The sequence below is a fragment of the Triturus cristatus genome, chromosome 7 (genome assembly GCF_964204655.1).
Source record: "Triturus cristatus chromosome 7, aTriCri1.1, whole genome shotgun sequence".
NCBI lineage: Eukaryota > Metazoa > Chordata > Amphibia > Caudata > Salamandridae > Triturus > Triturus cristatus.
Genome location: NC_140590.1, coordinates 1,706,119,557 through 1,706,133,983, shown reverse-complemented (window position 1 = coordinate 1,706,133,983; position 14,427 = coordinate 1,706,119,557). Strand labels below are relative to the sequence as shown.

General features: G+C 47.9%; 1 long non-coding RNA gene across 1 annotated transcript; it reads left to right on the top strand.

Annotated features, from left to right (window-relative positions):
• The first annotated feature begins 2,021 nt into the window (after positions 1-2,021).
• LOC146812826 (uncharacterized) lies at positions 2,022-6,359 on the top strand. Its single transcript, XR_014966912.1, has 3 exons — positions 2,022-2,296; positions 3,252-3,419; positions 6,226-6,359. It is a non-coding gene; the product is annotated as an uncharacterized LOC146812826 (long non-coding RNA).
• The last annotated feature ends 8,068 nt before the right edge of the window (positions 6,360-14,427 follow it).

Below are 14,427 nucleotides of genomic sequence, written 5' to 3'. Positions count from 1 at the left end.
GAGGGACAGGATAACTGAGCCTGCCTCAAGTCAGCCCTTGAAGGTCCCCCTGTCCCCAGAAACTCAACCTGATCAGGTTCAAGCTCTTCAGGGACAGTTCCTTCAGGGTCCTCTAGATCAGCTTCCTGGGAAGGCTGATCATCACTCTGAGGCAGGGGGGAAGGCACAGCCTTGACCCTCCTGTTCTTCTTCTTGGTAGGTGCTTGGTCCATTGTTCCAGGATCCAAGACCTGAGGTTCAGTGAGGCACTTTTTGGCCTGTGACCTGGTCACAGCAAGGACATGTGATGATATACCTAACATCTCTGCATGAGTCCTGTACTCCACTTCTGACCATAGAGAACTCTCTAGGTCATTGCCCAACAAACATTCTACTGGGAGGTCTGCACTAACCACAACCCTTTTGAGGCCAGTTACCCCTCCCCATGAGAAGTTAACAACTGCCACACTATGTGAAGTAGTGGCATTGCTGGCATTGGTCACCAGGTAGTTCTCACCTGGTATGTACTGTCCAGGGTCCACAAAGCCTGGTGTCACCATAGTGACACTGGCACATGTGTCCCTGTAGGCTTGAGCCACTTTTTCATTTATTAAAGGAGTCTGTCTGTACTTGCCCAGGTTACTGGGGCTCACAGTCAGGGACAAATCTATGTCCCCATCACAGATCAGGACTGCCTGTGTCAGGGTTCTGTCTAAGTCAGAATCTCCTTCAGTTCCCATAGTGATTCCCACTACACCCTTTGTCTGGGGACCAACACTGCTAACAGTAGTACTGGGAGCAGGTGCCTTAGGGGCAACAGTGTTGGGGGCTCCACCCTTCTTACAATCACTGGTCCAGTGAGTTGTATTCTTGCAATGATTGCACCAGGGTTTCTTTTGACCTTCTTTCTTCTTTCCCTTGGATTGTTGTTGGGACCCACCCTCCTTAGCAGTAGTTTGGGGCCCTGTTGAAGACTTCTGGTCTTTAGATTTCTGATCTCCACCCTTTTGGTCTGTTTTCTTCTGATCGCCCCCTTGGCCCTGATTCTGGTTCTTTTGCTTAACCCTGGTTCTGACCCATTTGTCTGCCTTCTTTCCCAATTCTTGGGGAGAGGTCAGATCAGAGTCAACCAAGTGTTGATGCAGTTGCTGGTTTTGACAGTTATTTAAAATCTGTTCTCTCATCATCAAATTATACAATCCTGTAAAATCAGATACCTTACTTCCCAGCAACCAACCCTCCAAAGCCTTAGTGGCACATTCAACATATTCAGACCAGTCCTGAGTCTGTGTCTTTTGGGTGTCTCTGAACATTAACCTGTACTGTTCAGTGGTTAAGCCTAACCCATCAACTAGGACACTCTTCAGGACTCTGTAATTTCTGACATCCTCTTCTCTAACAGTGAGGAGTCTGTCTCTGCCTCTTCCTTCAAAGGAGAGCCAGAGGATGGCTGCCCACTGGTCTTCAGGAACCTGCTGTACTTTGCAGGCTCTCTCAAGAGCAGTTATCCATTTGTGGATATCATCCCCACTTTTGTAGGGGGGCACAACCTTAGACAGGTTCCTATTATCAAAGACCCTATCTTTGTCCTTAGGGACAATGCTGCCACCAGTGGGTATAGACCCACTCTCTCTAGGTTGCCTAGCCTTACTCAGTTTTTCTTCCATCAGGGCTACTTCTAGCTCCTGCTTCCTGATCCTCAGCTGGGCTTCCTGCATTCTGGCCTCATGTTCCCTCCTCTGAGGGGTGGTCATCCTTTTCCTGGAGTGACCTTGAGAGCCTCTAGAGCACGGGTACTCATAGTACGGCCCGCGGGCCGCTGGCGGCCCGCCCGCCCTTCATCGGCGGCCCGCGGACCCTTGCATGCAGTATGCAAATTCCTTCCTGTAAACAGAGAAGATGGCCGCAGGCGCATACGTAGTGAATACGTATTCAGTACGTATTCACAACGTTTGCTCCTGCGACCATCTTCTCTGCTTATCTCGCCTCTGATTGGCCTGGGCTGCTGAGACGTGACGTGACATCACACACGGCACCCGGCGCGAAGCACAAGCCCTTTAAAAGTCAGCTGTAACTAGCGCTTTTACAGCTGACTTTTAAAGACCTTTGAAGAAGCTTCCAGTGTCCGTGGCCACGTCGACGTCGACCTCCTCGCAGCCCGCAGCCCCAGGGAGGATCTTCATTGCAGCCGGATTCGACCTCCTCGCAGCCCGGGGGAGGATCTTCATTGCAGCCGGATTCGACCTCCTCGCAGCCCCCAGCCCCGGGGAGGATCTTCGTTGCAGCCGGCAAAACTCCGATATCCGTCAAGCTGAAGGTAAGTCTATGTAACGGTTGTTACCGCTTCTGTTTTGCCCGGTGCTGGCTTCGTGGGAGAACCGTGTTTGAAAGTTTATCATGCTTTTTAAGCACCTGCTGCAGCGTTTCTTTCCGCAGGCAATTACCAGGCCTCTCATAAATGGTCACGATAACTCGTGCGATTAATTATCTTCCTGGAGAGAGATCAGCATTTTGTATCTTGAGGTTTTGACTTTTCGGTGAAGTTAGTGCACAGGGTTAACATGCCTGCTGCATAGAACGTGTATCAAGTAGAGTATGTATGATGTCAACAGATCAGCAGATTACCGCTTTTAAGGGAAACATCCTTTTGTTACTTGCAATTTATAATTTAAAGTCCTAATATAGAACAGCGAGCTATTAACTTTCATCCCAGAACGGCATACACTCAGCAAAGTATACATTGATTAATGTTGCAAAAAGGGTTAATTTTGGCTGGAAATCGATTCTTATTATTACAGAAAACTCCCAACTATGCTGTTTCTTTTTCGACTCTGCGTGTGTGCTTCTCCACACCAAGCACTCTGAAGGTGACTGAGCGGGAGGGGCTGACGCTTCAGGAGCAAGGGCATCTATTCAGCCTTGAATCACGCTGTCTGCAATTTAGAGGGGCCTCACACATTCCTTTTCTGCCCAGGGCCCCAAACATCCTAGAGCAGGCCCCGATTACCCGGAGGCAGCACATGTTTTTCTTGACAGAGCTTAATTACTGTCACTAAATTGTAAGCAAACCTCGGTTCTTCAAACATGCAGTCTATAATATAATTTAAAAAAAAGAAATGGCACAATCACACCCACACTGATTAACAAACTATTGTGTATCTGTTGTTACAACTCACTGCACACAGGAAGCAGAATGTTGTGAAAGGGGAAGTTGCTGCAGCATATCAGAATGGAACATTGCCTGCTTTAATGCTTCTTCTCGTCCACCGCAGCGTCTTCTCGCCCAAAGCCTCTTCTCTGCCTGAGGCCCCTTCTTCGCCACTTGGATTAGGCCAGCAACAGCTCCATCACCACATCTGCCTCCATCTTCACGACCAGCTTCATTTCCATCACCCTGCAACACCAGCTCCACTCGCAGGTTGATCTTTGCACCCCGAGAGGTAAGCACAGCATCCTATTTTAGTAGGCAATGTGATGGTCTCTCATCTGTTTCTCCAATTGTCTCTTCCTTACTTTCCCGGACTCTTTCACCCTGCGCCTTTTCTCAAGTCTCACCATCTCTCTTTCTCCCCACCGGTCTCAGATGCCATTGTAATAATGTTAGATCAAAACAGGAACTCGCATATGAGAAATGGGAGTGGTCTCACAGACATTACTTGCAGTAATATTAGTGCGCTGCTGCTGTGTTACAATATTGAAAACACTATTACTAGCCATGATTACAAAATGTAAACACAGGTTGTTTTTTTTAACTAATAGGACATCTCTTTTCTTTGTGAAGTGAATGGTCCTTGATTGATGGGTGCATTTTGGTTGATCCTGTTTTAAGGTAGCTTTGTGGGAGACGTTGCATGTTTTATGGATTAAAGTCGTGGCACCTTTGCCTTGCATCCTTGTTTTTACTTTCAGCTAGCTGGAGATATTTAAGAATGCAGCAAATCAGCTGGCATAGGCGGCAAAGTTGAGCTACAATGTTTTGTTAAAATTGTCACATCAAGCAGCAGATGATGTATTATGTGTCAGATATGGCAGGGCCCACTGCAGGGGCCTGTGTTCTACCTCATGGTCACAGGTACAAATCCTGACGGGTCGTGCCTTTCATCCATCTGAGGTTGATAAAATGAGTTGGGTAGAAATAAACATCTGTTATTCAGCGCCAAGATACCTATGGGTGAACTTGTGCTTATATATACGTGTGTGTGCATGCTATTTATTTCTAATCCCTATTGAGTGACACATTTCCTGCATAAACCACTGGCTTTAGGAAAGCCTCCTGTTTTTCTTTTACAGGTTTACCCATTACTTTGTATGTTTAAACAAAACATTACTTTGGTGTTGCTCACAGATCTGTTGCGAGAAGTGGTGTTGGTCCATCGGTCGTGACGTGGTGTCTGTCCATCGGTCGTGGGGCGTGTCGGTCCATCGGTCGTGTCGTTCCATCGGTCGTGTCGGCCCATCAGTCGTGGGGCGGTGTCGGTCCATTGGTCGTCCGGTGGAAAATCAGATTCGTAGTCCTTGTTACTTTTTGCATAGTAACAAACTAGCTGGAGAGCTCTGCAATGGCCTACAGCCCAGTTTCCAAGCCCTGCAAACGACCCAGATCGATACAGAGCGAACGAAGGACCTTCCAGGAAGCATGGGAAGAAGAGTACTTGTTTGTAGAATGCCCAAAGGAAAAAGCCACCTGTTTGCTTTGCAAAGAGAAAGTAAATGTTCTGAAGAGGTATAACCTGGAACGGCACTACAAAACGCGGCACTCTGGATACACTGCGAACTTCCCACTGAACTCAAAACTGCGATCTGCAAAAGTGGCATCGTTGAAGCAAGCTCTTTTTTCCCAGCAGAAGATCTTCCTTTACCAGATGAAGGAATCTGAGGCTGTAACAGAAGCGTCTTTCAAAATATGCTACTTGCTTGCCAAACATAAAAAACCATTCTCAGATGCAGAGCTTGTGAAGCAATGTTTCCTTTCAGCAGCCAAAATTTTATTTGACAATTACACTAATAAGGCCAGCATTTTAAAGGAAATCGGTGCATTGCAGCTATCGGATTCCACGTGTGCACGCAGAATAGAGGCAATGGGACAAAACATCCAGGAGCAGGTGATCAATGCAGTGAGAGAGTCTCCGTTCTTCAGCATTGCCATGGATGAGTCCACAGACATAGGCGATGTGGCTCAGTTATTAGTTTGGGTGAGGTATCTGGACCAATCGCTTCATCCCAAAGAAGAGCTCCTGTGCCTTTTACCACTGAAAGGGCACACAAGAGGAGAAGATATACTGGACAGCATGTGCAACTACTTTAAAACAAATGACATACCACTGAATACTCTTGTCAGCATAACAACGGATGGGGCTCCTGCCATGGTAGGCCATGACAGAGGCTTCGTATCTATGCTGAAAAAGAAGCTCATAGGACAGACTGTGATAGACTACCACTGCATTATTCACCAGGAAGTATTGTGTGGAAAATTAAAGCATGGAGAACTGAATATTGTCCTAAAAGGTGCAGTGAAAATTGTTAATTTTATCCGTGCCAAAGCTCTCAACCATAGACTTTTTAAAGAAATGCTGCAGGAATCTGAAGCAGAATATACCGACGTCTTGATGCACACTGACGTGCGTTGGCTAAGCAAAGGGAAGGTTCTTGAGCGGTTCATCGCATTGCTTCCTGAAATTGTACTCTTTGTTAACAGTAGAGGCCAATCGTTCCCAGAACTAACGGATGTGAAATGGCTTATTATGCTCCATTTTCTTTCAGTTATTTTCACACATTTTAATGCTCTTAATTTGACCCTGCAAGGTAAACAACAGCTTGTGTACTCCCTCATGAATGGTATTTATGCTTTTGAAAGTAAGCTTGTGCTATTCAAAGAGCAGCTGGATGATAGTGACTTCACCCACTTCCCAAAACTCTTAGCTGTGATGCAGAGGTTTCCAGATGCACAAGAAATTCTGTCAAACCTAGACCTTGGTGCATGTCTTGAGGAAATATCTGGGGAGATCAAACGACGATTTGCTCAATTCCGAGCCCTCACCCCTCTGTTCAGGCTGGTTGAAAACCCCTGGATGGTGAGTGCACGAAATCTTGACGTTGTTGCCCTTATTGGCATGGAAAGGGCTCAAGCAGAAATAGAGCTCATTGACATGCAGCACAATTCAGCCCTCGAAGCATCTTTTTTGGGGCAAGCACCCGAAGAATTCTGGAAAATTGTGCCCCCTGACAAGTTTCCTCTTCTTTTTACAGTGGCCCAGAAGGTAATTTGTATGTTTGGGTCAACATATGCTTGCGAATGTTCATTTTCCACAATGGGACTGTTGAAGAGCAAACTCAGAAATAAACTTACAGACATACATCTGGAGCAGCTTTTAAGGCTTGCAGTTTCCAACTTGGTACCAGATTACAGAAAACTAATCGGTGACATGAAATGTAAAATAAGTTCGTAGTGTTTGTCTTTAACATATCTTTTTTTGGGACTCTGAAGCCTATGCTGCACTGGGCATATGCTGAATATCCGGTTACTGAAAATTGCCATGCAATCCCACTCAAGATTGCTATTGTCTGCTAATAAAAAAACATTATAAACATGTGCTCCATGTAGTTACATCTGCTTTGGAAATACAGCATTGTCTAGTAATGTTTTGAAACGGCAGTGATTTTTTTTTTCCCCCCATAGCCCCGCCCCATTGACCCCGCCCCCAATGACCCCGCCCCCAATGACCCCGCCCCCACCAGTGCAGCCCTCGGCCAGAAACCACACTGTAAATTTGGCCCCCGAGAGAAAGTTTGTGAGTACCCATGCTCTAGAGGCATGAGAAGCATTAGAGTCACCTGAGCGATTCCTTTGCCTCCCAAGCCCCTGGTTAAGTCCACTGGGGAGATCCAATGGGATGATCTCATTGTCAGTCCCCAATAGCCTTAGTTTAGCTGGGCCAAGTATAACACTTGGCACTGGGCTAGTTCTCCCTTCATCATCACTACTTTCTGTATCCTCCCCACTTTCCTCCTCTGTAGTATGGTTCTCATCTAAGGGATGGCTATTGGAAAGGGGTACTTCTGTAGCATTTTCAGAAGGGGGGCCTCCTGTTCCTGACCCTAAGGGGGCTAACTGGGAAGCTTTCTTGAGCTCTCTCTGATTTTCATCATTTTGCAAGAGTTCTCTGAGCTCAGCAGAGGTAGGGTTCTTGGGCTGTTTAAGGCCTCTAAGAGTTGCCAAATGCCTGAGCTCATTCTGGTTAAGGGTAGCAAAGAATGATGGTGCCCTCTGGGGTCACTCTCAACAGAGATGGGTACAGTGGACCCCTCTGCCCCAGCCATTGCTCTTAAGTGTGGGTGGATGTGTTGCAATCTACCTACACTTGGGTTTACCTACTAAACCTATCTAGTAGTTGTAGTCAGGGTGTGCTACTCCCTTTGCTCTACAACAACTAAGTTCAGTAGAACTTATGTATATCTAATCTTGTTTTATATGTACCTACAGGTACCTATGTGATCTTTCAATTGGTAACCAAGAGATTACAATGGTAAAACACAGCAAGCTCAAATCCAACCGCTGCTCACCAATGTGAGAAGTTGGCCTGGGATATGATGCTCACTAGTTAAAGTGATCACCTTGTACCATGCCAAGCAACCCTTATGGTGTGGTTGTAAGTCAACCTTTTCGGATTAGCTGCCCTAGTGGTAGCGTAGGCTAAGCAGTCTTTGAGGCTAAACTCGTGAAGCGTGTTAAGCCAGCTGTTTTACCAAATGCAACCCCCTTTTATACCAATGAAAGGACACCACACAGATATATATTCAAAATATATATGTATTTATTTCTCAAAGTAACCCCTAGTCTCTTTATGAGCACAGGAGCACAAATCGTCAAACAAGATTACAGTAGAATACACAGAAGTTGCACTTTATATGGATAGGCCCTGGTGGCCGCTCGAACCATATACTAAAATAGTGGTATAAGTACCACGAACAGAAAAGGGAAAAGGCCTAGGGCCTCTAGAATCGCTGGGCCTACAAGGAGCTAACTTCAGTTAGTGACCAGGAGGTCCACGGGTGGCGTGTGCAGAGCAAATAGTCACACGCGTGCTCCCATAGGTTTCAATGGGTGCGTAAAATGTACAAAGTTACTGCAAAAAGGATCTTCCGGATGGACTAGGAACTCAAGATTTGGAACACAGGCACTAGAGATGTAATACTACACTTGGGCACAGGAGTGCCAGCTTTACCTCACCCACAGGAAGCGAGTGCATAGGCCTCGAAGTGCGTCGGGTTTCTTCTATCTGTTCCGTGGAGCCTGAAGACAAAGATGCTGCAGGCGGTCGGTCCGGGAGAGATGCGGTGGATCCAAGAGTGGATCGGGGATGTTGAAGACCTGTAAGCAGAGGGGACAGTGTTCACAGTCACTAGCCAGTGACCAGCGTGGCACCAGGTGGGTACCAGGCAATGTCGGGTGCAAACAGGAAGAAAGGTGTAGCTTGTCTCTGCAGCCACGTGGTCCCTGGAGGTTGACGACGTCCAGGAGTCGGTTCACGAGCTGTCCCACGCAGGCTCTCGCTGTCGGCGGTGTCGGCGACTTGATCGAAGCAAACAAGCCTTGGCAAAAGCAATTGTTGTAGGAGATGAAATAAGCTGATGGTTCTGACCAGCAAGGTCAGAAGGACTGCTCCTTTGGAGGGGAGCAAGGGCCAGTCTGGAGCAACCAGACCAGCGGTGTATTTCGTGAAGTTCGTCGCCAAGATGGCTACTAGCCAGCGGGCCAGCAACCGGTTAGGCGCGTCGAGTGGCAAAATGCAGAAGGGCCCCACGCAGATCGTGGAGATGCTGGAGGGCTCACCTTTGGTGCAGATGCTGCTCGAGGGTTGGGCTTCTCAGATCCCAAAGCACAACTTGGAGGAGGCCTCGGTTGTTGCACTTGCAGCTTGTCGTCGTCGTTCCAAGATGGCTGGCTCCACGTGTCTCGTTGCCTCCACGGGTCTCCTCTTTTCAGGGACTGTGGATCGGGCAGTGAGAGGTCTGGAGGTCCAGGTCTTGTCAGTCTCTGGGCTCGGGCTCCGGCGGGAGGCGGCGGCAAAGCAGACGTTGATTTGCTGGATGGTGCTTGCGTTAGCAAGGTGGTCACTCCCTGACCACAGGGGAGATTTCCTTCAGTCTTCTGTGCAGCAGAATGTCGAAGTTCCCGTCTTCTTCTTAGTTTCAAGTTGATTCCAGGATGTCTGAAGTCTTAGGACACAGCTCCTACCTTTAAGCGGATTCTAGGGGCCGGACTACCTGCTAGGTCCCTCCCTATGGGTGGGACCAGGAAGGGGGGTGGTTACACCCCCAATCCTTTGTCCAGCTCGCCCCAGGCCCGGGACTGGTGTGCCCCAGGACCGGTTTGAACTGGCATATGCACCGAGGCTCCTTGTGAGCCACAGGCATGTCTGGTTTCTTTCAAGCCCTACCTGACCAATACACAAAATCCTGTCTGGGGTGGTGCATGCACCTCCCCTAGCAGGAAACCCTTTGTCCACACCTCCCAAGCTGGAAGGACTCCCAGCAGCAGGAGGGCAGACTTGTGTCTGTGGTGGCAGCATCCATTTTGTGGAGCTGAGGCTATGTCTGATTTTACCCGGGTTTCAGGTACTGTACATGTCGTGTCCCTCTAGAAGGGTGGAATGCTAACCCCGTCGCCAGAATTGGCGAGGGGTTAGTATTCCAATTCGTATGACACCTTACTCGACATGTTTTGATAAAGCCAAACCAAAGATAGCATTTAACCGCGAGGTTCATAATGCACTTAAGAGTATATGGTATGACGATATCTGGAAACAGTAGAAGGAAGTTGTTCCGACCACTGCAGACACGCTCAGCTCATGCCAGAGCACCATCTCACATGGAACCAAGCACTCTGCCTTCAGGATTGTTAAGGCCTGCCATAGGAGTGACTTATAGGTTACCAGGTGTCCCATTTAAGGTTAGGTATAGGTATACTACACCTAAGTAAGAGGTGATTACACCAACTTACCCCAGCTGAGTGATCAGCCAGTTGTGTCAAATTGTTAGGCCAAGCCTGGGGTGGCATAATACATGCTTCAGCCCCTGGCAGGCCTTGGGTACACCAATGCCCTGGGTACCTAGTGTACACTGGTACAGGGGCTGACAGGGTGATCCTCTTCCAATTGGTTATGCACCTAGGGTGCATAGTTTTAATTTAGTAGAGAGAACAGCAGGCTGGGGGTCTGATTGGCAGGCCCACAGCCTCAATATGTCAAAAACCAGTGAAGCAAAAAGCAAAAATTTGGGGTGACCATAGGATAGCAGACCCTACTCTCCTACAGCCATCATGTGAGCAGGTGTCACAATGTAAAAAGTGACGCATACACACTAGACCTGTAACGCCGAACTGCTTGAATGAGTACCGGTACTCTCCCTTGTAAGGAAAAAGTGCCGGTACTCAGTACTGGTGAGTACCGGCCCATTTAAAGCACTATTTGGACATTATTAAACATTCATATTAGAGTAAAACTTCTGTGTATAAGTATGTCTCGGTACCTCCGAAGCGCAAGTCTAGCTCCTAACAAAGGAGCGCTGTACTGGGCGCTAGCTGCAATGGGCAAACCTGGAGGATGGAATTGAAGTCGGTAACAGATGCTTAACCTAGGAAGACACATAAAGAGTTTGGCAGAGCCATACATCGACCAGACTCTAAATCAGCCCCATCTTTTGAAAGGTTTTAATGTAAAAAAAAATGATTTAAAAAAATAATCTTAAGGCCATTTTGCTCCAAATAGGCGTCAAAATGGCATGAGTGGATGTCTGTGAGAAGCAGCAGATGACAAACCTCGGTTTTATACAGCGCAAACTCTTCACGAGGATTTTGGATTATCCTTTGTTAGGAGCTAGACTTGCGCTTCGGAGGTACCGAGACACACTTATACACAGAAGTTTTACTCTAATGAATGTTTATTAATGTCCAAATAGTGCTTTAAATGGGCCGGTAGTCACCAGTACTGAGTACCGGCACTTTTTCCTTACAAGGGAGAGTACCGGTACTCATTCAAGCAGTTCGGCGTTACAGGTCTAGTGTGTATGCGTCACTTTTTAGGTCTCGGCTGCGAAGGCTGCGCTTACGCAGTCTCGCTCCGAGATTTAATGACTTGGAGAAGAGGGGCTTGAACCCGCCCCTCTTCTCCCCTGTTCTCCATTGGCTGGCCTCGTAAATGCTGGCCAGCCACTGGAGAAGAGGTCAGTCACTCCCATTAGGCCCCGTCCTTTTCGGATCGGGGGGCGTGTTTTTTGGGAGAAGTCTCAGGGAGGAGACAACAGCAAAACACGCCCCCGAATCCGAAAACGACGCTGCCTTTCTCCGAGGCATTTCTGCTCTGCCTCGGAGAAAGGCAGTGGTGTGCTCGTCCGCTCCCCCTGCTGCTCTGGTCTCCTCACCTCTCCTCACCCTGTCCTGGCCGCTGCGCCACACCTCTTACACTTGGTTATGTGTGTATTTCCCACTCGTGCGTTATATATGACTAAAACACCCCACGCTTCCGACGGTCGACCGTCTATCTCGGTCTACCTAGAAAGTACATTTACACTTTCATTACATGTTTCATCTGTTTGTGGCGTTTCATCACCTTCAGCCTTCCACAGAGTTAGCAGTTGAGATAAAGCGCAACAATTACGTATTTACTCACCAAATTAAATATATATATTCATAACTATGTCATGCCTTAATTATTAAGTATTTTTTATGCATAGCCATAAGCCCTTCTTTTATCAGCAAGCACTTTTTCTAACGAAAAGATGCAGAACATAATTACGAATAAATCATTAAATCCGGGACACAAGCTAGAATAGACAGGCTGGTTGCTAAACCCCGTTCTGCGGGCTGTGTCGGCACGAGGCAGCTCCTGCAGCGTCTCGGCTCAAAGAGGGCTGGCACGTGTGGGACAGTGCAAGGACAAAAATGGCGAGGGACACAGGCGCATTGAGAGAAGGGGGCTGCAGAGACGGGAGTAGTAAAGCCAGGTCGTGAGAGAAATGGTTTTTTATTAATTCTGGTAAGATGAAATTTTATTGTCTCCTTGACTGCATTTTATGAATGTGACTGATGCTGGCTAGCTTCCCGTTCAGAGGTCGACAGGGTGACATCGCGTCTACGCTCTGCCAGTGCATGTTAAATCCACAGTTCTATATATGGCTCTCTAATAGCAGGGTGAGCGTCGAGCTTCCTGTTCTCAGACACAGCCTGGCTCCCTCACACCGATGGCGAAATATGTCTCCTTAGCCTTCCCTGCAGAATGATAATTTTATAATTTTGCAGAGTGCTGTTGCATTAGGAGCCCTGGCTGTCAAGGGCGCCATGTGGTGTTTATTGGGAGCAGGCTTTAGTGGTGGGGGTGTTTAACGTTGCCTCTATGCACTCCCCCGCCCCTCCCCCATGCTGCTTTCCTAGAAACTGTTGTCAAGGGGGGCAGCCTGCTGCAGTGAGCAGATGTGCTCTTGCCACAGGAGGGTCTAACTGTTTGTCCCACCTCTCTCCCTGCAGAGGCTGTAATGTGGACATGGCATGCAGCACCGCGCTTCCAGGCGCCTCCCTTCTGTTCGAGCTATTGTTCGTTTTCTGTCAGATATCAACCTCCTCCTGCCTCTTGGAAAAGATGGAGAGAAGGCGGGAGTAGCAATCGCACAATAACTCACAATCCACCACTTCTTTATTAGCAAAAAAGGCCACTTTATTAAGACAGGTGCCAAATTATAATTTTCTCTAAACACCATTTTTCCATTATCTGATAATCAAATCCCCAAATTTTCTCTGACATCTATAAAAACCTAACCCCCAAGGTAGACCCCAAGCAAAAACAACTCAATGACTCCTGTTGATAGATCCCCCTCATTCTCATTTCCCGTCCCCGTGACTGCGTCCCCCACTTCCCCCGTTGGAGGATGGGCAATCCCGCTCCAGTCTGCCCACCCCCCCAGCAAAAACCCGCCTACCAGAAAAACTAGCTAACCGAAAAAACCTGTCTTATCGTGGCAAAAGAAAAAACCCAGGCCTGGCCGTAGCCAAACCTGGAAGAAAAAACCCCATAGAGGGAAAGGGAAAACACAAAAGGAAACAAAACAAAAAAGGGGAAGGGTGGGTGGGGCCAATTCAAAACCCTTCCTCCCCACTCCCTCGATCGCAATGAATTTCCCGCCCCACAGCGCCTCTACTTAAAACCTCGCCTCTTGCCTCGCGCCTCCCTAATTAACCCTACCCCGCACCTGGGTGGCCGCTCCCTTGTGCGAAACCACCCAGGGGGAGACTGGCTCGCGCTCCGCTCCCCCTGGGTCCCCTCTCGCACAATAACTCACAATCCACCACTTCTTTATTAGCAAAAAAGGCCACTTTATTAAGACAGGTGCCAAATTATAATTTTCTCTAAACACCATTTTTCCATTATCTGATAATCAAATCCCCAAATTTTCTCTGACATCTATAAAAACCTAACCCCCAAGGTAGACCCCAAGCAAAAACAACTCAATGACTCCTGTTGATAGATCCCCCTCATTCTCATTTCCCGTCCCCGTGACTGCGTCCCCCACTTCCCCCGTTGGAGGATGGGCAATCCCGCTCCAGTCTGCCCACCCCCCCAGCAAAAACCCGCCAACCAGGAAAACCCAGAGAGTTTTCCTGCCCCACCCAACAGAAAAGTGTTACCATCTTGCAGATGCGCACTAAATGCTCTCTTTCTGAATTCGAGCAATCCTGACCCTCAACTCCAGCAAATAAAAAAAAAACGTGCCCCATGGTAGACAAAAGTACCCCATCCTACCCGCAAAGATGCCCTTCAGAGCCCCGTATAAGGGAATAAGAAAAACTGTATTCCCATCTACCCAAAATATTCTCAGGGGTCTGATAAGCTTCCGTGCGCGCTTTCTCAATGGCTACATGGCTCCATGCTCCCTTCCAGTGCATCCTCGTTATGAACTCAGTCCCAAACTACCTTGGTGCCTGTCCAATTAGACTCGATGGTCGCTATAACTTGCTTTATGAGTGTCGGCCCAAAACAGGGCCGCGAGATCCTTCTCACCCAAATGAATAATCAGCCAGTCTGACGGGCCCTTGTTGGAACAACGCAGTACCAAATAAGGAAAATTAACCCCAACGCATACCCCCGTTACCCTAACAACCACTTCATGTTTAACACCTTGTAGTCCCAGCGATTTCCCACAAAACTGTTGCTCAGCATAAACGTCGGCCCACTTTACGAAGGAGCGTCCTATTATCCATGATGACTGTTTCACATTTACCAGCCCCGAAGACGTACCTAGGTAGAAAAACAAACGTTAACCAAAAGGAAACACAGCAGAAATAAAAACTTATTTTCAAACATAGTTCTCGCACCCCTATGGAGTTCCAGCTCCCAACCCGACATATGGTAGGCCATGACTATCCCAATCTCGCCGCCTCTGTTGCAGCCCTATACAAAA